At 42.9% G+C, this 27814-nt stretch overlaps 1 protein-coding gene across 3 annotated transcripts in view; it reads right to left on the bottom strand.

Moving 5' to 3' along the window:
* The window catches only part of Pum2 (pumilio RNA binding family member 2), a 78200-nt gene extending 64027 nt beyond the window's left edge, over positions 1 to 14173 (bottom strand). For 2 of the 3 annotated variants that reach the window (XM_036170593.1, XM_036170595.1), the window contains exon 1: positions 13995 to 14172. The gene's annotated coding sequence lies outside the window, so the exon portion shown is untranslated. Of the gene's footprint in view, positions 1 to 13994 lie in introns of all 3 variants that reach the window. The other variant, XM_036170594.1, reaches the window with a different exon arrangement.
* Between the last annotated feature and the right edge of the window lie 13641 nt (positions 14174 to 27814).

Below are 27814 nucleotides of genomic sequence, written 5' to 3'. Positions count from 1 at the left end.
GTCAACTTCAATCAGACCCAAACCTTTCTACTATTAACTTCAGACTAAAAAACAAAAACAAAACTATTTACAGGTAATAGGAAAAAAAAAAAAAAAAGCTGAGAGCCTACACTCAAAAGTAAGATCCAGAGTAGAGTTTTATTGTTTTGCCTTCCAATAGTTTCTTTTGCTTGCTGGTTTTGTCCAAAGATAAGCAAGATGGGCTTAGAAACTCCTACAGCAAACCTCACTCTCATTTAGCCCTAAAGAACTAAATAACAACAGTTTGGAGCAACCAGAGCTGCTGTAAAAGAGGAGGAATCACAGAAAGAACACAAACTCTGCATTTAAATTAAAATACATATGTAGATGACCCTGAACTAGAACAGATTCCAAGAGGGCCAATTAAGGATATAAGAATTAAGCAGATTTCTGCCACTGACCACAAAAATCATAGGAATTTAGACTGAGTTACATCAAAATAAAATCCAACATTTTCCACAACAGAATCTAATTCTCAATATATCAAGCATAAAGCCTGAAATCCATACTATTAAGCCTATGAAAAAACTAGAACATGAAAAAGAAAAAAACAATTAAAGACAAGTGCTGAAATCAGGCTGTGCCCTAACCTATGTTGCTCTGTATTGTTTTTTTAAAAAAATCAGTGTTTGAGCCGGGTGGTTGTGGCGCATGCCTTTAACCCCAGGAGGCAGAGCCAGGTGGATCTGTGAGTTCAAGGTCATATGGTCTATAGAGTGAGTTCCAGGACAGGCTCCAAAGCTACACAGCAAAACCCTGTCTCGAAAAACAAACAAAAATCAGTTTTCACACTGTGCCTAACCTTAAGAGACTCTATATCACAAAAACAGCTTTTGGTTTGTAGAGACAGGGTTTGACTGTATAGCCCTCACTGGCCTGAAACTCAGATCTGCCTCCCAAGTACTGAGAGACCATGCACACAGCTCCACCACAATCAGCTTTTGACTCCATTTTGAGGCATTGTGTGCCTAGACAGACACATAAAAGGTACCATCTGTCCAGCACCACCCACATGGCAAACTAATAAATGACTTAGTCCAGGAGTAGAGAGAGTAACACCAGATACATTTATCTGGGTAATTCCAACTATTAAGGGCATATGGGCTTATTAAAACCACATCAAGAAAGGCAAAGCCAAAAATACATCAGACCAAGACAAGAGTCTGTCTAACTGCCTCACCTGGACACGATAAAGAAACAAACACCTAGTTCTGTGATCGCAATCTCCCAATGACGTGTGTGTGTGTGTGTGTGTGTGTGTGTGTGTGTGTGAGAGAGAGAGAGAGAGAGAGAGAGAGAGAGACAGAGAGACAGAGAGAGAGAGAGAGAGCGGAGACCAACAGGCAGAGAACTCTCCATTTTCCTAGGGTCTTCAGCTTGGTTCTGCCCCTCTGTTGACAAGGTCTGCCATCTGCCTACCCGTCTGGACCTGCCACTCACTCACCTGCCCGTTCATTTATCTAGACCCAATCCTGCCCTTAGCTTTGTTTACCTTACACTCCTGCAGCTCCCTCTGACCTTGCAGCCTGACTGCAACTAGCAGCCAGCAGTTTCTCCAACTGTGGTTATTTACTTATAAACAGACTCTGGCAATCCTATCATGTTTGGCCTCTCAGGCCTCTTTCCTTCAAACTTTGCCTCTTTAACCTTGGCAGCTATTCTGTAACATACATACATACATACATACATACATACATACATACATACATACATATGGATAGACAATTAATGCTAATAAGATTGTAATAAAAGAATGTGTTCACCTTAGCCAGAGCTATCAAGGAAAGCAAACTGCTGCCATTAAAAAGCCCTCATGCTCTGTGAATTTACTGTTAAATAATGCCTGACATTGTGGAAAGACACAAACATGCTTTTCTGTGTTTCTGACATAACAATCAACCAACATCAAGATAACTCGTGACAGAATTAGAAGATAACTTAATCTATCAACTGTGCAAGATGAAGAAAAAACATGCTAAGTGAATCTGATAATTAGTATTGACAACTTGACAGACTCTAGAATGGACCTCTGAGAAGATATATGGGTGATTATCTTGATTGCATTAATTCAAGTGTGACTGACTTTGATCCTGAACTACAGAAAATGGAGGAAGGGAGCTAAGCACTAGAATCTCTATCTGCTTCCTGACTGTGGGCATCATGAGAACAGCTGCTTTACTCTGATGCTTTGACTCCTCTAGTACTATGGTGGACTATACTATACACTTTTGAGTTAAATTATAAATCCTTTCTCAAGTCTGGCATAGTGTCACAAGCCTTTGATCCTAGCACTTGGCAGGCAGATCTCTCTGAGTTCAAGGCCAGCCTGGTCTACACAGTAAGTTCCAGGGCAGCAAGGGCTACACAAAGAAACCTTGTCTTGGGGGAGGGGAGGAGGACCTTTCTCCTTGAAGTTGCTTTTTTATCAAAGGACTGAAAAAGAAACAAAGATAATAAATACAAATTTTCAAGAGAAACCAGAAAAACAACCAAATGGAAATACTAGAACTGAAAAGTAACTTTCAATGTCAATTACTAACAGACTATGTAACAGAAGGGTCAGTAAAACTTGAAAATAGATAAAAGGATTTCAAATCTAAAAGGACAGAGGGGGGATAAAGGTCACAAAAGGTGGTTGATACCTATAATTCCAACACCTGAGAGTCTGAAGCACGAGGGCTTGCAAGACAAGGACCAGCATGGATTACATGGTGGGTCCCAGGCTAACATGGATACAAGGTGAGACCTTATCTTTTTTCACATATGTATGTATGAGTGCCCTGTCTTCATACACACCACGAGGGAATCAGATCCCACTACAAATGGTTGAGCCACCATGTGTGATTGATGGGAATTGAACTCCAGACCTGTAAGAGCAGTCAAATGATCTTAACTGCTAAGCCATTATCTCTCCAGCCCCCGGGTCTGTCTTTTAAAAGTTTTCTTTTTGAAGCTGGGCTTGTCAGAGGGTATATATATGCCTCTAATCCCAGCACTTAAGCAGAAGCATCAGGAATTCAAGGTCGTCATTCTTGGCTACACAACCAGGTCAAGGGCTGGCTGGGCTACCTAAGGCTTTGTCTTAACTCACCACCAAAAACAATGGCCAGGAAAATGGTTCAGAGGGTGAAGATATTTTCTGCCAAGGATCCCCAGAACATAAATGGTAGAAGAATAAATGACTCCCAAATTGTTTGACTTCCACGTGTCTAACATGTGCACCTACCCACAAACACATGTTTTTGTAAGCTTCTTTAAAGGTAAAACATAAAATAAAAATGCAGGAAGACTGTGATAACCCTGCACTACACTTTGTGACAGAGATTCCGCCAGGGCCTACCCTACCTAATATTTGCTGGGTGACTCAGTTGTGAACATCAGATAGTTTCCTAGTCTAATTGACTACAAACTCTGAATCTGTGCAGTGCGTAACCAGAGTGAACCAGTATAACACTGCCTAAGTATCACTGCATCTAAATATACTGACATACAAGCAACGTAAGTGTGCTGCATCATCTATTTGTGGGAGTTAAAGAATGCTGGATGAACAAAGAGTAAATGTGAAGACAAGGGACATTACTTACATATTACTGACCCAGAAACCACAAATCTCCTTCAAAAATGATATTAGCACCAATCATCTAATTAAATGTTTTTATTCTAGTCCACCACTGTCACTGAATTAAAAACCTATTAAATGTTTCTACATAAAAATGTTATAGCTCCTTGAAGATTACATCTCAGAGCCCAAACCCTCAAGAAGGCAAAATAAAACATACATTTCCATAAATGCAAATAATGGGAACATTAAACCCACTTTAAAAAAAAAAAAACCACCCAAGAATTGTATTTGTCATTGGTCTTTCATATTATAAGGCATTCATTCTTGCAATTGTTTTATTTGAGAAACAAAAGAGTGCTTATTTTGGAAAAAAATACTACAGAGATCAACATACTTCAATGAGTGCTAGCTTCCAATGTGATGGTCTAATAAAGGTGAACAGCCAATAGCTAGGTAAGAGAGGGGAAGAGAGAGAGAGAGAGGGAGAGAGAGAGGGAGGGAGGGAGGGAGGGAGGTTGGGGCTAGCAGGCAGAAAGAATAAATGGAAGGAGAAAAGAGCAAAAGAAAGAGCAAGAGAACAAGGAGAGGACACCAGGGGCCAGCCAGTCACGGAGTAAGAGTGAAAATAAGATATACAGAAGAGAAAAGGAAAAGCCCAGAAGCAAAAGGTAGACACAAGAAAAGCTGGCTAGCAATAAGTCAAGCCAACCAAATACAAAATGCTTTCTTTGAGAAAACAAATTTTGTTAGGTGTGACACTGGTAAAAGTTCTAAAATCAGAACAATCTTTTTTTCCTGGGCGAGATGGTGCACGCCTTTAATCCCAGCGTTCAGGAGGCAGAGGCAGGTGGATCTCTGTGAGTTAAGAGGCCAGCCTGGACTACAGAGTGAGTTCCAGGAAAGGTGCCAAAGCTACAGAGAAACCCTGTCTCAAGGGAAAAAAAAAAAAGATAATAAAAAAAAGAAATGTGGACCCTAATGGAAAAAGCAGGCAACTCAAAAAGTGCCTATTAAAGGACTTACTTCCTCTCCTGTCCCTTCCCTCTCCATTCTGCTCAGCTTCCTAAGTTGCCAGTCAATGGTACTCCTCTACCATGAAGTTGCTGCCTCTCCACAGGTCCAGCAACAAAGAAACAACCCATCATGGAATAAAACACCCCTGAAAGTAAATAAATCTTTCCATTAATTTGGCACAGCTATGGAATGCTAACAAAGTTGGTAACTGACTTTTTTTTTTTTTTTTTTGGAGCTGAGGATCAAACCCAGGGCCTTGCGCTGGCTAGGCAAGCGCTCTACCACTGAGCTAGATCCCCAACCCCTTGACTCTCTTAAAAAGATCTTTGTCCTTATCTTTAGCTTACACTGTAAAAGTCACCTGGAGATCGTTGGTGAAGATCTTTTCCCATTCTGTAGGCTCTCTTTTTGTCTTACCGACTGTGTCTTTTGCTCTACAAAAGCTTCTCAATTTCAGGAGGTCCCATTTATTAATTGTTGTGCTCAGTGTCTGTGCTGCTGGTGTTATAGTGATCCCCTGTGCCAATGCATTCAAGACTACTTCCTACTTTCTCTTCTACTAAGTTTAGTGTAATTGGATTTATGTTGAGGTCTTTGATCCACTTGGACTTGAGTTTTGTGCATGGTGACAGATATGGATCTATTTGTAATCTTTTACATAATGACATCCAGTTATGCCAACATCATTTGTTGAAAATACTCTTTTTTCCATTGTATAGTTTTGGCTGCTTTGTCATATGTGCGTGGATTAATGTCAAAATATATAAAGAACTCAAGAAACTAGACATCAAAATACTGAACAATCCAATTAAAAAATGGGCTAAAGAGCTAAACAGAATTCTCAAAAGAAGAATCACAAATGGCTGAAAGACATTTAAAGAAATACTCAACAACCTTAATCAGAGAAATGCAAATCAAAATGACTGAGCTATCACCTTACACCTGTCAGAATGGCTATGATCAAAAACACTAAGGACAGTCAATGTTGGAGAGGATGCGGAGCAAAGGGAACTCTCCTCCACTGTTGGTGGGAATGCAAACTTGTATAACCACTGTGGAAATCAGTATGGCGGTTCCTCAGAAAATTGGGAATTGATCTACCTCAAGACCCAGCCATACCACTCTTGGGCATATACCCAAGGAATGCTCAATCACACCACAAAGATACATGCTCAACTATGTTCACAGCAGCATTATTCATAATAGCCAAAACCTGGAAACAACCTAGATGCCCATCAACTAAAGAATGGATTAAGAAAATGTGGTACACATACTCAATGGAGTACTACTCAGCAGAGAAAAACAATGACAACATGAAATTTGCAGGCCAATGGATGGAACTAGAAAATATCATCCTGAGTGAGGTAACCCAACCCCAGAAGGACAAACATGGTATGTACTCACTCATAAGTGGATTCTAGATATAAAGCAAAGGACAATCAGACTGCAACCCACAGAACCAGGGAGGCTAGACCCTAGGATGATTGTGGCTTATAGTAAGTTTTGGTTTTGTCCAATCACTGGGCAAGCTTTACTGAAACATTTCACTATTAGGATAAGAATTTGTACTGTATCAAGCTGATAATAGAAAAAAAAAAGTCACCTGGACAGCATCTTATCTACCAGTTCTCTCTCTTTATGTGCAAATCCTTCAAGAGGGAAGGAATCAAACAGCGTAGGTTTCCAATTAAAGTTGTTTTAGTCCCAAACATAGCCGGGCAGCGATGCCACATGCCTTTAATCACAGTGGTTGGGAGGCAGAGACAGGTGGATCTCTGAGTTCAAGGCCAGCCTGGTCTACAGAGCAAGTTCCAAAACAGCCAGGGATAAAGAGAAACTCTGCCTCAAAACTAAACAAACAACAAAAAGAAACACAAGACCAAGAATACGGTTGGGGATTTAGCTCAGTGGTAGAGCGCTTGCCTAGCAAGCTCAAGGCCCTGGTTTCGATCCTCAGCTCAAAAAAAAAGCGCCAGGCGGTGGTGGCACACTCAGGAGGCAGAGGCAGGTGGATCTCTGTGAGTTCAAGGCCAGCCTGGTCTACAAAGCGAGTTCCAGGACAGCCTCCAAAGCTACAGAGAATGCCTGTCTCGAAAAAAAACAAAAAAGACCAAGAATACATGAATCCACAAAACTGAAACATTTGGGCCTCCTAGAGTATTAATTGCCTACCTCAATGAGCCACTTTGTTTAAAAATCAATATAAAAATCCTCAGACCTAAGCTTCTCTTCTGGGAATTTGCCTCATACAAACAGCAGCATTAATAGAACAGAATTAACTATTTACCCAGTAGTGCTTAACTGAACAACCCAAACTCAACAGAAAAAAAAAATGACTTAACAGTAACAAAAGGCCACCGACTCTTAAAAAACATTAAAATTAAAGTTATATGTACTAATAAACATTCATTATATCAAGAAAAATACCAAATATGCAGTTTAAAAGATTTTTCTTTTAAAATTTTCATTGTGTATGTTTGGGGGGATAGGACAAAACATGGTTTCATGAAACCCAGGATGGTTTCAAATTCCCTAGTAGGCAATAATGACCCTGAATTCCTGATCTTCCTGCCTCCACTTTCAAAGTACTGGGCTTACAGGCAGATGTCACACTACCAGGCTCAAAAAGACTACTTACTTACTCTCTTCTTTGAAATAAGTTCCCTGTTCAATACGTTTAAGTCATATTGTTCTCCCACACTCAGTAACTTTTCTAGGCTCTGAGCACATGGCTTAATCTCAGTCAATGCGGTTCACCCATTGAAGGCTGAGAATCCTATAGACTTTAACCCAATACCACCACAGCCTTTTCTGTCTATGTACTATGTTGTGTGGGGGCTGTATGTACTTGTTAGTAGGCCAGAGGCAGATATTAGGTATCTTGGCATTCCAGCTTTATGTACTGAGACAAGGCAAGAGCTTAACTTGAAGTTCATCAATGACTTTCAGTAATCAGCTTGTTTCCACCCACCCCCAGAACTGAAGTCATAGACATCCATGACCATGCCTGGCTTTTTATATGGGCTGTCCAGGAATCCAAAGTCAGATCTTCATGCCTATAAACCAGGCACTTGACTAAGCTAGCTCTCTATCTCCTATCATAATGTTTTATGTAAATGTTAAAATAATATAATCAAGACAACTTAAAAGAAAAATGAGCCGGGCAGTGGTGGCACACGCCTGTAATCCCAGCACTCGGGAGGCAGAGGCAGGTGGATCTCTGTTGAGTTCAAAGCCAGCCTGGTCTACAGAGCTAGTCTAGGACAGCCTACAAAGCTACAGAAAAACCTTGTCTTGAAAAACCAAAAAAAAAAAGAAAAGAATGTTTTTATATGTATACTAACTTTTCCATATAGGCTAAATAAAATATTGATTTAACATTATAAACATTATGGTTTGTAACCTTATAACCACTTTGTAACAGTTAAAATGCTCTAAATGTTATTATGGTTCATGAAATAGTATAAAATATATGGTTTGTACAAATCTTTGAATTGAATAAAAGGAGTCTTTTAATCCACATGGATCTCTGAGTTCAAGGCCACACTGGAAACAGCCAGGCATGGTGACATGCCTTTAATCCCAGTAAGTGATGGCAGGAAGCAGAAACTTATAAGGCCCGAGGACAAGGAACTAGAGGCCTTTTAAGCTTTTAGCAGCAGATCAGCTGAGATCCACTGGGATGAGGACTCAGAGGCTTCCAGTTTGAGGAAACAGGATAGGCTGAGAAGTTGGTGAGGTGAGGTTAGCTGTGGCTTGTTTTTTCTCTCTGATCTCTCAGCTATCACCCCACTACTATCTGGCCCTGAGATTTTATTAATAAGACCATTTAAAAATCATGTTAATACTCCTTTTTTGCTGGTGTAGAAGACACAATTTAAAATGAAAGCACTGAAGTCTCCATTCACTGACAATCAATTACAATTGTGCTTCAATTAAAAGGTCCAAACCAGGCATAGCAGTTTACCTGTAATCCCAGCACTTAATAGACAGAGGCAAGATTTTAAATTCAAAGTCATACTCTCTGGAGGTTCCAGACCAACCTAGGTTAAAGTCCTACACTTACTTTCTACCCCACTCCACCCCATCCACCCCCCAAATACAAGAGAACATCTGTAGGAAAAACCTAGACCACTAACTTCTAACTTCAAGATTCAGATTTTACTACAAAAATATATTCTATTTAATCACAAAAGTACAGATAAAAGTCGGTGGTGGCACAAGCCTTTAATCGAAGCACTCAGAGGCAGAGGCAGGTAGATCTCTGAGATAGAGGCCAGCCTGGTCTACAGAATGAGTTCCATGATAGCCAAGGCTGTCTCAAAACCCTGTCTCGAACAAAACAACAAAAAGTACAGATAGGGGCTGAAGAGATGGCTCAGAGGTTAAGAGTTCTGAATGCTCTTCCGGAGGTCCAGAGTTCAATTCCCAGCACCCACATGGTGGCTCACAACCATCTGCAATGAGATCTGGTGTCCTCTTCTGTATACATAATAAATAAATCTTTTTTTTTTAAAGTACATGTAAAATAGTATGGAGAAGTTCAAGTAGTTCCTACCTGTATCTTATTATTATTCTAATTATTATTATTTTGGAGACAGGGAGGGTTTCTCTGTGTAACCCCGGCTGTCCTGCAACTTGCCCTGCATACTACGCTACTCTTGAACCCTGAGGTAACGTCTGCCTCTGCCTCCCTAGTGCTAGGATTAAAGGCACTCGCCATCAGTACCTGGTGCATTTAATTTTTTTGATAACAAAAATCATATAATTCAGTCTATTGTTTCTCTACTTTACAACTTGACTGCATGTTACAGGGCTATAGATAGATTCACTCTGCCTCTCTATATCACTTAGCTGTATTGTCTGAATAAAACCAACTGTACCTTAGTTAAGACTCATTTATCCCTAGTAATTGTCTTTCAGAAATGGTGCCAAAGGAAAAACAAGATGTCAGTAAAGCACTTAAGAGTAAGGACCTGAGTTCAGATCCCCAATGGTCCTATGGTGGGTGGGAGATGAAAACAAGAGAAACCCCTAAAACTCCAGCAAGCCTGTTGTATGCAATGGCAAACAAGAGACCCCAACTGCAACAAGGTGGAAAGACTCATACCCAATGTTACCCTCCTATCTCCACACATGTACTGTGGCACATTCATTTCTGTGCTCAAACACTCGAACATACACACAAAGAAAAGAACTTCCTACTCTTGGCAAATTAACTACAACAGAAACCAGGCTTTTCTTAAGGACTATAAATATAGAAATAATACTCTCCTACTTTCCCAATCCCAACACGTCATATATTTGTTGGCACTCAGTTAAAGGTTTTATTCCAAGGATATCCAAACTTTTGACACGATGACACAACATTGTCATCTATGAAATTCATACTTGAGAACTACACAAAAGTATTTCATAATGTTTTTAAGTGAGTTTAGGGTTTCACGTTCAGCAGCATCCACAGCTAATCTTGATGGCATGCAGCGATGGGCCAAGAGTTGGACATGTCTGATACGCAGTGCTGAGTAGATGGTCTTGTAGTATATTAGAACCTAGCCAAGTACACTAAATCCTTTCCAGGAAACAAATGTGGGGGGATCAGTGTAGAGCCCAAGCACATACTTTGCCAGAAAGTAGGTGATAATGATCTTGTTTCTTCCTGTCCCGCTTGCAGTTAATTAAAACATACTGACACCTTTTTGCATTTGAAATTACTTCACTTTTCTGTAGTTGGCAGCTAGTATGACAGGCACATCAGGTGGACACATCTGGATGTTTCTCAGTACTCAAGTCTTTTATCCCTCCACAAAAGAATAGAAGAAAAGTGAAAATAAGTGACATGGATTGAGACTAAACTTGCAGAATGGGGCTAACTTTAAAAAAAAATCCTTTTGTCAAAATTCTTGAAAATCCAATCACTTTTAATTTCTTAAGCCACTTTAGACTCAAAAGGAGTCAGGCAAGCATCCAAAAACAAACAAACAAACAAAAAAACTACTCATTTAAAAAAGTCAATGAAGACAAGTGTCTAGAATTCTGTTAAAATTTAAAATGACTCTCTATAAGGTGATACTTGTTAACTAGGCAAATCCTAAATTCTCATTTATAAGTTCAATCTCTTGAATTATTGAAAGAAAAAGTATTACCTCATCTCTAAATATATACTATTTTCTAAAAGAATTAAGAAAAATCACCATGCACCTATCTATGTAATTCTAGTGTTCCATGCACTAGAAAGGTTTGAAAATACACCTAAGATCACGTTTCAACTACAAAGCAAAATAATTTTTGAAAAATTGACTTGTCAATATAAATAGCACTATCAGACCATTATAGTTTCAACATTCTTCTACAGCACCAGCATTCAGAACCTACTGAACGGAGGCAAGTTAGACTGATAGTAATCCAACAATATTACTGATAAAGCTACACTGGAAGGCGTAGTTAACCCAACACATAGGCAACATTGAACAACTACTAAAGAGTAGACAACCACTGTCCTCTGCTATAGAAAGAAGCTATGGCCGGGCAGTGGTGGCGCACACCTTTAATCCCAGCACTTAGGAGGCAGAGGCAGGCGGATCTCTGTGAGTTCAAGGCCAGCCTGGGCTACCAAGTGAGTTCCAGGAAAGGCACAAAGCTACACACAGAAACCTGTCTCAAAAACCAAAAAAGAAAAAAAAAGAAAGAAGCTGTCTATCCTGGTTGGTCTCCTGAGGTAGAACACATTCTCTGCAGGGGGCGGGCACTCAGGAAAAAGGAATGGGTTCAGCATTGTTTTTAATTCCCTCTTACAATTCACCTAGTAGACAAACAAGGAGAAAAGTCAGTAAGTGTAAGCCAGACAGTTTTTATGCCTTCTTAAAAATGAGATAAGATATCTATTTAATGTCTCAAGCGAATTTACCCACCTGCAAGTGCAATCTTATTAACCTGTTGGTAAAATGGTCAAGCTGTGGATGATTGTCAAGTCAAACAAAGCATGTGAGATTTGAGTATTCAAATACTGTATTTCAGATAAATATAGGCTTTACAAATACGAAAAATACAAGACATTTCCATTTTAGAAACCAATGAAATTCTAAATTAGCCATGAAGATGTTGTGGGACAAGATACACGAACCAACTTCCATTTCAAATTACTATGCTCAGCATACATAAAAAGGAGGCAGGCTATGTACCTGGGTGGTAGAGCACTCACCTTTGTATGCACAAGGTCTCAAGTTCCTACAACACTATTGTCTACACAAGTACATGCACACACACACACAGAGGCAGTCTTGGTTGATGAGAAGATTGGTTCTGGATGTCACACTTGGCCTAAATCGCTTAGTATTTCTGATAACTTGGGTAAATACATACTTAAAAGACAAATTATCTCAACACTAGAAAGATTAATAAGTTTAAAAGGTTCAGGGAAAATTCACGTTTTTGTACTCTTATTAAGAAGTTACTTTAAAATCTTCAGCAGGCAAGGCAGTAGAGGCCTGCTTCCAGCCTAACCACCCGAGTTCCATCCCTGGGATCCACATGGTGGGAAGAGAGAAGCGATACCCACCATCTGTCCTCTGACCTCCAGACGTGCCACAAACAAAAATACACGGGAAGAAAGTTCAGTAAAAATGTAATACAATTTTTAAGAAAAAGTTACTTTAAAATCTTACTAAATACTGAACCACCTAAAGGAACTTTGGACTCAAGACAAAGAAATTTCATTAAAAACTAAACAGCTTAGATTGTCTGAAAATGCTCATAGTGCTCACGGCAAAGCCACTTAAGGTAAAGTGGCTACACTGGGACACAAAATAAGAAAGATAAAACAAAAACCCTCAACACTGCAGCAAGTTTCTGAAAAACAAAAAGTTATTTAACTTTTTCGTGGGGAAGTGCTGTGCTCCAAAACACCAAGACAGCACTACAAAACTTAATTTCCCCGAAAATTGCAAAAAAAAAAATAATAATGCCGTCAACTATTTGTTCACATGACGTAACTCATTTATAAAAAGCAAGATATTAGACTAGCAAGAGGCTTATTATTAACCAATTAAAAATATCCATCTTTGTGTTTTTAAACAGGATTCCTGGCCAGAATATCCTATATCATCCTGCAATTCACTCGGTCACATGGTGAAGAGTCACGAATCTAAGCCATGAACAAGCTTTTAACACGCCAAGGTAACTCCTTAGAATGCTTCCGTAACACACTGCATCCTTTCCGGGCATTAGATCCTGTTAAGCATCTAAAATCATTCCCCCCCAAAACCCTCACAGAAAACCTCTGCCTCCAGTCCAGATTTCTTAAAACCCGAAGGAACTGTCAAGACATTTTGGCTTCTTGCACATAAAATGTCCGCAATCCATTCCCTTCCCCAAAAGTTCAAACGTGTTACAGGATAAAAAGGCTGAGTGAAGAAAAGCAGGGTTTCTGTGGCTGTGTTCCTGCAAAGAAGCACTAACTTTACACGTGTTTGGGCACCACCTAGGCACAGTTTACTCCCCCCCCCCCCGCTCCGACCCCCCAAATCGGACCGTGTTCACACACCAAACTAGAGCTCAAATATTTCAAGTCGGCTTGAAAGTTACACATTCTCCCGAGCATCGAAAGACGTCCCTCTAACAATAAAAAAGGAAAGAAAGAAAAAACCACCATGTTCCTTACTAAGGCACCCGAACAGGTCGAATCCTCCCAAGTCCTGATGAGGTCCTTTCTCATCCCCGTCGGTACGCCAAGGTTTTTCCCGGACGCCCGCAAGGCCTCGGGGAACACACCCTCCGCACCCCTCCCCCGCGACCCCCCGCCACCCCTCCCCACCTCCCCACCCACCCCATCCCACCACCCCAAGACTCGTTTTCCTAAAACCACTCCTTCCCGCTTCACCCACTTCCAACTCGCACGCTTTCCTCTTAGCTCCACCGTGCTGCCGCTTCCAGACGGCGGGGAAGCCAGCGGCTGGCCGGAGGCCGGAAGGCAGACCTACACACACGGCTTTCTCTTTGGTCCCTAACTAAGGCCGGCGAGGGAAGCGGGGCCGGTCGGCTCCGACCGACCAGCGAGCTTAGCCAGGCGGCCGCAGGGCGCAGGGCGCAGGGCGCGGGAAGGAAGCGGGAAAGCGGCGAGCGGCTCGTCCCCCTCCCCCGCCGGCGCACACCCCCTTCCGGCTCCCCTCCCCCGGCATTGTGCGAGCCGGGCCCCAGGCCGCAAAGCCGCCGCCGCCGCCGCTGCCGCCGCCGCCGCACAGCCGGGCTGGGCCGGGCCGGGGCCCGGGCCTGGGCCTGTTCCCGCCTCGAGGGAGGCCTGCTCCCGGGGAGGCCGCCGCCACACAAAGCCCGGAGCCGGCCGGCCGGCCCCCCGCGGCGCCCCACGGACCAGACGGAGCTGAAGCACGGGCTGACTTACAGGGCTGCTGCTGCTGTTGCTGCTGCTGCCGCGGCCGCGCTGCCTCAGCCGGGGACACCGACCGTTGGGCACCGGCGGCGACGCTCTCGGTCGGTCGGCCGTCCGTCCGTCCGTCCGTCCGTCCTTCCGTCCTTCCCCCTCCGCCTCCGGTGGCGGCGACGTCTTCTTTCTCCTCCTACCTCCCTCCCCCCCACCCCACCTCCTTCTTCTCCTCCCCCCCTCCTCCTCCGAACCACCGAAGTACCGAGGGTGAGGCACAGAGACTCACAACAACATGGCTGCCACCGCCGCCTCCCCTCCCCTCCCTCCCCCGCCCACCGGCCGCGCGCAAAGCACTGCGGGAGAAAAGGGGCGGAGAGGAGGGGGGGGCGGGCCGCGCTCACCCAGACGCGGCGCCTCTCCCGGGCTGTGCGTAGCAGCTTCTCTCCCCGCGCGCCGCGCGCTCGGCCGGCCGAGGCCCCGCCCACCCGCCGCCACCCCCCACCCCCCACCCCGCGCGCGCCTGCGCACTGGCGCGGCGCTCCTCTTCGCGCGTGCGGCCGCCATCGGGCGTGCACTCACTCCCCACCCACCCACCCACCTCCCCGGCGTTTTGCCTTGTAGGTTCAGGGCTGGGGCTTCGCGCTCGCCCGGTGGAGCCCTGCTCCCCGGGGCGGATCCACGCCTCGTCTGGTGGATCTTGCAAAAGAAAAGAAAAGAAAAGAAAAAAAAGCCTGACTTTTTTCTGTTCGAGGCTAGGTTTTATCCATCCTCTTCTCCCTCCCGGAGATCTCATTGTTCTCCCTCCGACTGCCTTGTGCCCGCAAGCACCGCTCGCTGCCCACGCCCCCGAATTTGGGGTCCGTCTCGCGCTTCGCTTCCGGCATGCTGGCCCCTACCGTTCCGCCGTTTAGCTCCCTTTTTATCCAGATGTTGGTGATGCAGGAGGGAAAAACTGCACGCCCGCAAATGTCTTGTCTACTGTCTAGTCTCCTAGTGACTTCTCAGAAGTGGGCAGGTGTTGCCGACTCCCAGCAAGTGATGAGACCCGGATACTGTGTAAGCACAAAGGAAACTAACTTGATCTAAGTAGCAGACGAAATGTTTTCTTGTCGCCAGTTGACCGACTCCAGACCTGCCCCGGTGAGGCATGGGCTTCCTTGAAATCTGCAGAGAACAGCAATGACTCCAAAGATTCGGTCACAGTCATTGGGACCACTCCCTATCACAGCTCTCTTGGAGAGCATGGGCACGTGTGGGACTGGTTCTTAAGGGCTTACCGCTGGTTTTGACATTTCTGTACTTCATAAATATCCAGGGCCTTGGAATTGCCCGATTTTAATGTCTTCTCTGGGCAGCTGTGAGCTCCACCAGGCCAGGGACTATGTGTGTTTTGTTCATGTGATGTCTCCTAGTGCCTGTTAAACACAGGAGCTGTGTGGATTTTTATCATTATAAAAAACGGACTCAGGTTAAAATTTATCTTAGTGTTGTGTTGCTTTGACAGAATACCAAGTGAGGTAATTTATAAAGAAATTTGTTTCGTAAGCTTTTGCAGACTAGGAAGTAAGTCCAATGCTAAAGTACCACTCTCTGGCAAGATCCTTGGTGCTGTGTAATCCCATGGTGAGGTGCAAACGGACAATAGAACAGGAGAGGAAGGGCTGAGCTTCCTTTTATAACCCACTCCCTTAATATTGATACTAAGTCATGAAGGGGGGGCCCTTTAAACTAATCCCACCTTATTTAAAAAGGTACATTCATATTTTTGTTTGTGCAGGTGCGCATGTGTGTGCATGGCGCTTGGAGGCCAGAAGTTGATGGACATAGGTTTCTTCCCTAAACGCTCTCCACCTTGTCTCTCACTGAGCTTGGAGCTCAACAATTTGACATGGCTGGCCAGTGAGTCGCAGGAATCCCGTCTCTGCCTGCCTAGCGCTGCCACAATGCCCTGCACCTGCAGCAAGCATTTCACCAACTGAGCCATCTCCCCAAGTCCTTAATCCCACCTCTTATTAGGCTCCCACTTTCCAACACTGTTGTACTGGTTTTGGTTTATTGTTTTTGTTGGGTTTTTTTTTGTTTTGTTTTTTTGGGTGGTTTTTTTTTTTTTTTTTTTTTTTTGGCTTTTCAAGACAGGGCTCCTTTGTGTAGCTTTTGAGCCTGCCCTAGAACTTGCTCTGTAGACCAGGCCGGCCTCAAACTCACAGAAATCGGCCTGGCTCTGCCTCCGAGTGTTGGGATTAAAGGTGTGTGCCACCACTGCCCGACTGTACTGGATTCTAAGATTCCAACCCAAAGCTGGGCGGTGGTGGCACACACCTTTAATCCCAGCACTTGGAAGGATTCTATGAGTTAGGATCTCTATGAGTTTGAGGCCAGCATGGTCTAGAGACAACCAAGGCAACACAGAGAAACCCTATATAAACAAACAAATAAATAAATCCAACCCATAAACATTTGGAGATACATCCAAATCTCAGCACCATATAAGTCTTCACCTCCTGCCCAAGTTCCAGGCTCCCACTTGAGTATCAGTCTTGTGCCCAAACATGCTAAGAACTGAAGTTCTATCTGCACCCTATCCTGGACCCTTACTTTGTCTCCAGTTAGCAATTTCATAATCAATACACTCCCAAATGACTTCTACTTTTCCTGCTTTCCTCCACTCCCCACATAAATTAAATCGCCAAGCCTCAGAGGTTTTTAACTCCCCAAATACTGCTGCAGACAGTTCCTTCCCATCTCTCCACTAATACAAGCCCCACTTGACAGGTAGCCTTCCCGTCATTGGTCTCATTTGGTGCAATAAGTTCTCACTGCCATCCATCACACATATTCAGTTCAACTCATGGTGCTCAGATCCCTACTTCAGGCATCCCATCTTGGATGTCCATTCCAGCAGCATGTCCATCCAGAATACATTCTCTCTCTCTCTCTCTCTCTCTCTCTCTCTCTCTCTCTCTCTTTCTCTCCCTCCCTCCCTCCCTCCCTCCATTAAGAAACACTTCTCCAATGTTGGTGGGAGTATAAAACCACTGTGGAAATCAGTGTGGCGGTTCCTCAGAAAATTGGGATTTGATCTACCTCAAGACCCAGCCATACCAGCCATACCACCCTTGGGCATATACCCAAGGAATGCTCAATCATACCACAAAGATACATGCTCAACTATGTTCATAGCAGCATTATTCGTAATAGCCAAAACCTGGAAACAACCTAGATGCTCGTCAACTGAAGAATGGATTAAGAAAATGTGGTACATATACTCAATGGAGTACTACTCAGCAGAGAAAAACAATGACAGCATGAAATTTGCAGGCAAATGGATAGAACTAGAAAATATCATCCTAAGTGAGGTAACCCAACCCCAGAAGGACAAACATGGTATGTACTCACTCATAAGTGGATACTAGATGTAAAGCAAAGAACAATCAGACTGCAACCCACAGATCCAGGGAGGCTAGACCCTAGGATGACTGGGCAAGCTTTACTGAAACATTTCACTATTAGGATAAGAATTTGTACTGTATCAAGCTGATGAAAGAAAATGCTGGCCGTACTTTCAGGAGGAGAGGCTAAAATTTTTTTTAGATTATAGGTTATAGGAAAATGTCTGCTGTAAATCAAACAGTGAAGGGGAAGGTGAATAGGAATCTTACTTACACAACTTAAGTAAAACATAGATAGCTCTCTGAACAGATGAAGTTAGGTTTCTTTTGTATCCCAGAATCTAATCAATATTTATATGTATAATTCAGCTATCATTTAGCTTAAAAGGGCTTATTGGGAAATGTTATCATTTTTACTATTTTCTACAGAGAACATATTTTACTGTTTAAAATAACCCTGGACTTTTGAATTATAACCTGTTTTTATGTTTAAAAAGAAAGAAAGCAAGAAAAGAAATATCCCCAGGCTATGCAGGTTGGCCACATCTGTAAACTCAGCACTCAGGAGGCTGAGGCAGGAAAGTCTCCTATTTGAGGCCAACTGGGACTGCATGTGATACCCTGTCAAAAAAATTTGCATCCCAAATTAAGTTATTATGGGATGGACATGTTTTGCTTGTCTATGTAAAAACATATCCTTGTGCATTCCAAATCAACTGTAGAGGATACTGGGACACAGAGTTAGATTATTGAACCCCCCTCCTCTGGGTAACCCTAGCTATCCTAGAACTCACTATTAGACCAGGCTGACCTCAAACTCCGAGATCTGCCTGCCTATGCCTCCTGAGTGCTGAGATTAGAGGCGTGTGCCACCGCTGTCCAGCTCAACGAAGGTCTCTTTAGTCTAGGTCAAATTAGATGGAACCATCAGAGCCTCTTCCTTAGAAAATAGAGTTGGGATAAAGAGACACTCCCCACCCCTAGAAAGTCTCTTGGAGACTGGCTTACAAGAGGATGTAGATGGAGAACCTCTTGAATAGAGAGTTGTGGCAGTGTTTCTCTGCAGTGTGGAAGTTTCTCTTCGGCCTGTTTTGGTGCCTGGCTGACTGCCTAAGCACTTGGAGTCTGAGAAACTTGCGCGGAAAAACCTTAATAATGAATTATTATTGTTACCGCTCCTCTTCCTCCTGTCCTTCTTGCTGAAGTTGGGTCCAGTGAGTTTCTGTGCAACCAAGAGTCTTACCCCAAACCCATATTTATATTATAGTTATTGTCTGTGTTTGTAATATGTACAGGCTTTCTAGTCATTGCCCCTTTAATCCTAACTTCTTCACGAGCAGTACTGGCTTTCTGAGCCTTAGGGCAAGGCCTCACTTAGAAGGTCTTTGCAGTTGGTCTAAGGTTCTTGACACCATCTACAAAATCTTAATGGTTTTTGGAAGAGCAACCCCTAGTTTTCATTTTGTACTGCATCCCCTATATTATACACCCTGCCCTGCCAACCAGTTGTTATCTATTTGAGGAAAGGTTTCTTTACTGCAGGAAAACTCAGCATCTTGAAAATCAAAATAGCCATGGTAAATACCCAAGTGAGAGATATAGAACGCAGTGTTTCCCATACTGGTTGGACTCAGAAGAGTTCTTTTTCAGAGAGAATCTCTTATGGTTTGGTGTTCTTAAGAACAGTAAAGGCCACCCTTTAGTGTTCTGACTCTGCCTTAGCCCATCTCTCGGTGCACAGTGAGCTGTTTCTTGATTTTGGGCCTTCACATATGCTTTGCAATCTGCCATGCTCATTAAGCACTTGTGATTATAATTGGCTTCTCCTTAGAGTTACCTACAAGGAAAGAATGTATTCCTCAGCTAATATAAACATCTCGTGTGCTTGGCAGTTAAGACGGACATTGTAATTGACACCTCAACCAGCCTCTCTAATCACCTGGGAGCTTGTTAGACATGCCAAAGTTGGCCCGTGGCCAGACCTTCTGAATCAGAATCTGCATTTTAAAAGGATCCTCAAGCAATACCTATGCACAGTAATGTTTGAGAAGCATTAGTAAGCTAATCACAATAGTTCCATCATGCTCACTAGAAATGGCTTCTGTAAGGGGTGTGCCTTATCCGTTTGGAATCAGCAATATACAATGAGGTGCCAACTCACAGCATGGGTGGGGAGGAGAAAGAAAGTCTTCCCCACCCCCGCCCACACGTTGCTCGAAACCTAATTGGTCTTATAATAAAAACCTAGAGCCAGATATTGGGGTGAATGCTGAAAGATCAGAGGAAACAAGTCACAGCCACTTCTCACCTCACCAACTCCTCAGCCGAAAAGGGGAAGATCCTGTCTCCACGAATCTTCAGACTGAATGCCTCTGAGTCCTCAGCCGAAAGGACTGGGTTCTGTCTCCTCTCGCCTTATATGCCTTTCTCTGCCCAGCCATATCATTTCCTGTCTCAACCTTCCTAGTGCTGGGATTAAAGGCATGAGATCCCAAGTGCTGGGATTAAAGAGTGTGTGCCTTCACCGTCTGGCTCAGTTTGCCTTTTAAACTGGATTAATCTCATGTAGGGGCAGCATGGCCTTGAACTCACAGAGATCCAGATGGATCTCAGCCTCCCAAGTGCTAGGATTAAAGGTGTGTGCCACCACTGTCTGGCCTCTATGTTTCATCTAGTGACTAGCTCTGTCCTCTGATCTTCAGGCAATTTTTTTTTTTTGTTAGAGTACAAACAAAATATCACACACACACACACCCCCACACACACACACAGAATGTAAACAAAAACACATGTTGCCTTCTTGGTTCCTGCTGACAGGCATTATATCACAACAAGGGAAGCCAGGCTTTGGGCCAGGCTGCTATCGCCCATCGCCCATTCAGTGTCTGTTCTTCCTTCTTCCCTAGCTCTGGTTGTGACTGCTTTTGTAGCTAGGACAGAATGGAGTGTCTCGACTTTACAGCCGTGTGCCTTGCATCCATGTGACCTGTTGACTCAAGTGGTTTTTGACCAGAGTGGCACATCACAATCCCTCAGGGAACATTTAGCGCATATCAATTCCCAAGTCCCACTTCTGAGATTTTGGCTTAATGGGTCTGGGCTGGAGCCTAGACCTTGGTATTTTTTAAAAGCTCCTCAGTGGTTATAATGTGCAGTTATAATTGAGGAACATCAACTTAGGCAGATTACATCTTAGAACACAATTTCATCTTAATATTCCCTATGCAAATGCCCCCCGGACTGTTTGTGAAGCGTCTTGTAAATTCATTTTATAACTTTGTTATCTTTATAAAAATAAGACAAGCTAGGAATGGAGGAGATGACTCAGCAGTTAAAAACACTTGCTGCTTTTCCAGAGGACCTGAGTTTGAGTCCCATCACCCAGATGATGGTTCAAAATCTGTACCTCACCGTCTGGTAGTGGCACACACCTGTAATCCCAGCATTTGGGAGGCAGAGGCAGGAGGATCTCTGAGTTCAAGGCCAGCCTGGGCTACAAAGTGAGTTCCAGATGGCCATGGCTACACAGAGAAACCCTATAGACACCAGGGATGGCACACAGATATACATGCAAGCCAAACACCCATACACATAAAATTAAGAATTTAAATACTACTAATACAAGCCCTTTATAAAGATGTCCAGAAATTCAAAACTGGTCCATTCACTCATGTTTTATTTTCACATTTATTTATTTATCTGTTTGTTTATTTGTTTGTTTATGGGCAGGATCTCTTGTAGCTCAGGCTGGTCTCAAACTCAACTCATAGACAAGGCTTGCCTTAAACTCCTGATCCTCCTGCCTCCACGTCTTCAATTCTGGGATCACCGACAGGCACCACCACACAAGGCAGGAGTTGGTTATTGTAAACGCCTTTGTCCTCTGTGCAGATCAGTTTCTTGCTAATTGCGTCAGCCTTCTGATTTCACTCTGATCAAACCAAGCCTTCCTCCAGGTCATCCGCTCAGTTTGTGAATTAGCAAGTGGTCATTGCCAAGCCACGCTGTGGTGCATGGTTGACTTGCAGCAATGTTTTGATTTTTCAGGCTTCCTCAGCTATGCAGTTCATTCTTTTCATCTCGTGCTGTGGTTGTGATCAAGGCACTTCTGATGGATGGTGAGTCCCTCGGCTCTCAGCTCTAAGCTTGCACTGTTGAAGTTGCCATTATGCAAGCTTTACCAGCGAGCTCGCCGCTCGCTACCTGTCAGGCTCTGAGGGTGGTAGGTAGCTGAAGAGATGCTGGAAGCCAGGAGAAAAGAGAAGCCTGCTGCTGCTGCTTGTTTGCATGTAACTTCTGTCTGAACGACCCCCAAACAACACAGCAGCAGCCCAGCTGCAGCAGTAGCTTCCTGTTTTCAACTTCTTTGCACACTCCTAGAACTAGCTCAGAGTACTTCCTTAAGACTAAGCAGAGGCTAGGCAGTACCTCAGACCCAGGGTTACATCTGCAAGATCCTGAGCTACAGCAATATCCAGACCATCCCTTCCTTAGGAATCCTTGTGCCTATTACATGGAATTCATCCTCCTAGGTTCTCAGGTCAGATAATGTCCGCCTCCTTTTGTTTCCCCAGGAGAGTCGGTATTTGCTGCAGTTGTTACATTTCTTCACTGACCCGTTCTGTTTGTCATTTCTTGGATGCCTGTGTAACTAATTCCTGTGTTAAGTTGTCTCTGTTAAAATCATTTGTGTGCAGCTGGGCGTTGTGATACATACTTGTAATCCCAGATTCCTTAGAGCCTGAGACAGGAAGATGATAAATTTAAGGCTAGTCTGAGCTACATAGTGGCCTAGTCTCAAATAGTCTTTAAATAAATAAATAAATGAATGAATGAATGAATGAATGAATGAATAAATAAATAAATAAATAAGGTGGTGGTGGCGCACGCCTTTAATCCCAGTACTCGGGAGGCAGAGCCAGGCAGATCTCTGTGAGTTTGAGGCCAGCCTGGTCTACAGAGCACCAAAACTAGACAGAGAAACCCTGTCTCAAAAAACAAACAAACAAAAAAAGATCTGGAGATCAAGCTCAATGAAAGAGTACTTACCCAACATGCATGAGGCCCTGGCGATGGAAGCCAGCACCACGGTGAACAGAAAAGTAAAATAATCAATGTGACTACCAATAATCAATTAATATACAATAACCAATGACTTGATTATACATCCTCTTTTGGAACTTATCATATTGAAATCATAGTATTGAATGTCTCTTTCGTGTAGGCATCTGCAGAAAATGTAATTTTAAAAATCTATTTATTTAGTTATATGTGTGTTTGTCCGTGTTTATGTGCACCACATGTATGCAGGAACCCATGGAGGCCAAAAAACGTCAGATCCACTGGAACTAGAGTTATAGATGGTTGTGTTGGTGCTGAGAGCCGAACCAGGGTGCTTTGTGGAAGTAATGAGCCCTCTTCAGTGTCACGCCATCTCGTCAGCCCTGGAAAATGAGATTTAATTTTGCCTTCAGTAAAATGTATTTCCCCAGGGGCTGGGGATTTAGCTCAGTGGTAGAGCGCTTGCCTAGCAAGCGCAAGGCCCTGGGTTAGGTCCTCAGCTCAAAATAAATAAATAAATAAATAAATAAATAAATAAATAAATAAATAAATAAATAAATAAATAAATAAATAAATTTCTTATATGTATGTGTGTGTGAGTATATATATATATATATATATATATATATATATATATATATATATATATCCCCATGCTCTTATTAACAATTTTTCTGCATATTATTCGGTACTTAGATTTGTAGACAACCTTGTTAGTTCTAATTTTGAAGCAGAATTATGGAGATAGAATTTACATATTTTATAATTTATCCATTTAACATTTACTATTCTGCACGTTTTGACATTGTTATTTATTTTATGTGTGTGGATATTTCGCTTGCTTGCATGTCTGTATGCCACATGTGCCCTGGACTGCGACTGGAGTTCCAGAGAGCTGCGAACTGGCGTGTGGATGCTAGGAATTAAGCCCAGGTCCTTTGGAAGAGCAGTCAGTGTTCTTAGCCCCCAGCCATCTCTCTAGCTAGCCCCTCGCTGTTTGTTTGTTTGTTTATGTCTGCAAATGTGTGTACCCATTACCACAGCCATTTTTAGAATATTTTCACCACTTCAAAGAGAAAGTGTGTAATCTTCATGCTACCATTCACCTCTCCCTCCTCCTACTTCTGAGCAACCACTAAAGAGCGGCTTCCTTTAGTTTTTCTTGAGACTGTGTAGTTCAACAGGTCTCAAAGTTGGGATCTTCCTACCTCAGCACCCCAAAGTTCTGGGATCACAATTGTACACCACCGTTTATAATACTTTTCATCTAAATAGATCACTGACTTATGTATTTTATTAAAATGCAGTTATTAATGATTTCATGTTACTGGCTTGGTTCACTTGAGTTTTTGAAGGTTCGTCCATGTCAGAGGCACCTCATTCCTTTCATTGGGAAAATAATATTCTATTGCATTGGATATTTCACATCTTGTTTAGTCATTCATCAACTAATGAATATTTTGGTGGTTTCTACCTTGTCTATTATTAACAATAAACATTTGTGCACATGTTTTAGTGCAGAGCACCTTTGTTCTTAGAATATGTTTCTTCTCTTCTATTTGTTTGTTTTTGTTGTTGTTGCTTTTGTTTGTTTCTTTGTTTGAGGAAGGGTTTCTCTGTGTAGCCTTGCCTGTCCTGGAACTCACTATGTAGACCAGGCTGGCCTCGAACTCAGAAATCAGCCTGCCTCTGCCTCCCAAGTGCTGGGATTAAAGGTGTGTGCCACCACTGCCACCACTGAGGGAGCCCACATAGGCTTCCTAGTGACAAATTACTCAGGGTCAGAGAGTCTGAGCTTGCTTTACCCAGCAGGGCTGCATAATGGATGATGTGGCCCCGGGTGTGGTTACCAGGTGTTTAGAAGGGTCTGCACTTGGCTGTATAGTGTTCTTTGATCTTGCAAGGGGGAGATCTTTTGCCTCTCCCCTTTGCATGTTGTAACAAGCCCTTCTGAATAAAGGAGAAGGCTGACAGGTATTGATCCAGGTCCTCCCAAAGCAAGCCTGTGTTTCTGTATTTATTCTCATCAGCTAAGTCTCTTTCTATCTGATATTTCCTCATTCCTCTCTCCTCCACCTAAGAACCCTTCAAAAGGTGGGAGCGGGCTCCCACAGATGGTGTCCTGAACATGGGACTCAGATACAGAGGACAAAGAGAAGGAACACAATGGGTTAAGGGGGCATGCCCTTAATTAATTAATTAATTAATTAATTAATTAATTAATTAAAGGAAGCAGTGATATTCTAATCTTCGGGAGTAAAATTGTAAATATAAAGCAAAGTAGTTAAAGTTAGGCTGCAGCAAGTATCTCTCTCTGTCTATGTTTCTCTCCCTCCCTCTCTCTCTCTCTCTCTCTCTATTAAAGTTAGTCATAAAAGTTTTGTGAAGTTTAGTTTGAGGAATATAGGCTTTAGGTCAAGGAATATGGTGAACGTTTAATATAAAGTAATTTACAGTAGAGTAGTTGTGTCATATCCCCACCCTATATTTGGAGCTGTTTGCTTCAGGGTCATTATTACTTGGACTGCTATAGAAGGACTTCAGGGCAGCTGACAAGCCAGGCCCTGATTTCGAGTAAGACTTGTACCAGAACTGTCTTTTTGAACTTTTCAGATTTAAGAAATGGGATGGACAGTAGTGATTCAATGGCAGTGGGGCAATTTTGAATTCACTCATGCATATAGACTTTATTAATTGTGATGACTTATGAATTGTTTGGTGTAGGCATACATGCTTTATTAACTGTGGTGACTCATGAACTGTTTGTGTAAAAAATGGAACTGTTTGGTAGAAATAGAGAAGTTTTTGTTTTTTTTTCTACCCAGGCTCAAGATGCAGCTTAAAACATTATAAGGAAAAGGGGAAATTAATATTCCTCAGCCTCTTCAATTTAAACAAAATTTTTTTCTTGTTCCTTGAGTGGATTAATGTTAACTTGTGTTGATGTACCCTATATTTTGTATAATTCTATTAAGAAACTGCTTTTGGATGTTTGCTAAAGTTTGTAAAGTGTACATAGTTCTACTGAGACATTGCTTTTGGATGTAAGTTTGTGAAAATTGTAATTATGCATAGTAATATTCATTCTAGAATTATGTTAACCTGTTAAGGTTAATGGTGATGCTAAGGAGTTCTTAGGTTTGATGTGGTTGTATCAGGAGTTTATTGATTAAAAAAAAAAAAGGCTTGGTGCAGCCAAGACTGTTACAGACATCTTAGACCCATTCCAAAAGGCCATCTATCTTGGTCATCCTCTGCTCCTTTACTGGGAAGTATGACAGCCAAAGGGAGCTGGAGTGATGCCATGGTAATCCAGCTACTTGAGAGCTCTTGTGGGGACCTGATTCAGATCTGAATAGAGTTGTTACCCTCACTTTACATCATTAAGAAGGGGGGTCTGTGGGAGTCCACAGAGGCTTCCTAGTGACAAATTACTTGGTCAGAGAATCTGAGTTTGCTTTACCCAGCAAGGCTGCATAATGGATGATTTGGCCATGAGCATGGTTACCAGGTGTTTGAAAGGGTCTATTCTGGGCTGTACAGTGTGCTTTGATCTTGCAAGGGGGAGGTCTTTTACCTCTCCCCTTGGCAATATTATAAAAAGCACTTTTGAATAAAGGACGAAGCTGGTGGGTATTGATCCAGGCACTCCCAAAGCTATCCTGCATTCCTGTCTTTCTTCTTATTGTTTAGATCTCTCTTTCTATCTGCTATTTCCTCATTCCTCTCTCTTTCACCTAAGAACCCTTCAAAAGTTGGGAGCAGGTTGGAGCTGGTCTCTCCATGGACTCCCACACACCACCCGGCTTCTTTGTTTTGTTTTGTTTTGTTTTTCCAATGCTGAGGACGGAACCCAGAGCCTTGCCCTTGCTAGGCAAGTGCTCTACCATTGAGTTAAGTCCCCAACCCTTCTTTGATTTCTATCTTTCTTTTTTTTTTCTCCTTTGGTTTTTCAAGACAGGGTTTCTCTGTAGCTTTTGGAGCTTGTTCTGGACTAGCTCTGTAGACCAGGCTGGCCTCGAACTCACAGAGATCCTCCTGCCTCTGCCTCCCAAGTGCTGGGATTATAAGCGTGCGCCACCACCGCCCGGCCTCCTTTGATTTCTTTAAACAAGCATTTTGTATATTTATTCATTTAGAGAGATGGTCTCATGTGTTCCAGGCTGTCCAGGAACTCACTTAGTAGCTAAGGATAATCTTGAGCTCCTGAACTTCCTGCCCTTATCTCCCTGGTATTAGGATTACAGATATGCACCATCACTCCCAGTTAACAACGAGCTGGGGAAGGAGCCCAGGGCTTTGTGTATGCTAGCCAAGCACTCTGCACACCAAGTAAGTACATCCCCAGCCTGGCTGTACTCCTTTCAGGTTGGGATCTTTGTCGTCCTGTAATGTGTTCTTCCTGCCCTTCTGCCCATCAGTCAAATAGAAGGGCCACTGTTTTCTGGATTCTATATTCTTGCCAGTCAAGTTCCCCACAGGCAGATCTAATATACCTTTTTGCTGTTAAAAAAAATATTGCCGCCGGGCGTTGGTGGCACACGCCTTTAATCCCAGCACTCGGGAGGCAGAGCCAGGCGGATTTCTGTGAGTTCGAGGCCAGCCTGGGCTACCAAGTGAGTTCCAGGAAAAGCACAAAGCTACACAGAGAAACCCTGTCTCAAAAAACAAAACAAAAAAAACAAACAAAAACAAAAAAAAAATTGCAATTAAAATATTTCTAACCTACATTTATTCCTATATTTGAGGGGTAGGCACGTGACTGTCTGAGGACTCGTGGGTGTCAGTTTTCTTCTTCCTCCATGTGGGTTCTGGGAACCAAAATTAGGTCATGTGGTTTGGTGACAAGCATCTCATCAGCCCCAAGTAAAACACTTTTGAAAGCTGTGTTACTCATCTGGACCAGTATATCTTTCCGTGAGGTCTGCAGTTGCAGTACAGTACTTAGTAAAGCTGTAAGCATCTTGGAGGAGGGAACAAATTCTAAATAGAGACCCATATGGTTCTCTCTCTTTGGCTATCAGACTACAGACAGTGGCTCCCAAGACATTGGAATTTCTCCAGCAATCTCGTGCTAGGGCAAAGGAAAGGCTGGAGCCTTAGTACCAGTCAGAGGAGGAACTTGTCTCGCTGGAAGAGATTTCATAGTCTGGCATCTCGTCAGACCACCTTCAGGTTAGATCAGAGGCCAAGACAATGCCTTTACCAGAATTGTTGATGTAAGCATACCATTTGTCTCCTATAAACCTGAACCTCCCATCAATACCTGGAGGATGGACTTAGGGTCACTGTTCCTCTTTATTTCTTCCTCCTCCAGCTATGATGACATTGAACGAGTTTCCTTTCTATGCTTCTCACTACAACTTGTCTTTTTAATTGACAAATTGA

Source organism: Onychomys torridus, chromosome 21 (genome assembly GCF_903995425.1).
Source record: "Onychomys torridus chromosome 21, mOncTor1.1, whole genome shotgun sequence".
In the NCBI taxonomy this organism is placed as follows: Eukaryota; Metazoa; Chordata; class Mammalia; order Rodentia; family Cricetidae; genus Onychomys; species Onychomys torridus.
Note: the sequence above shows the minus strand (reverse complement) of the source record. Positions and strands in the feature narration are given on the sequence as shown.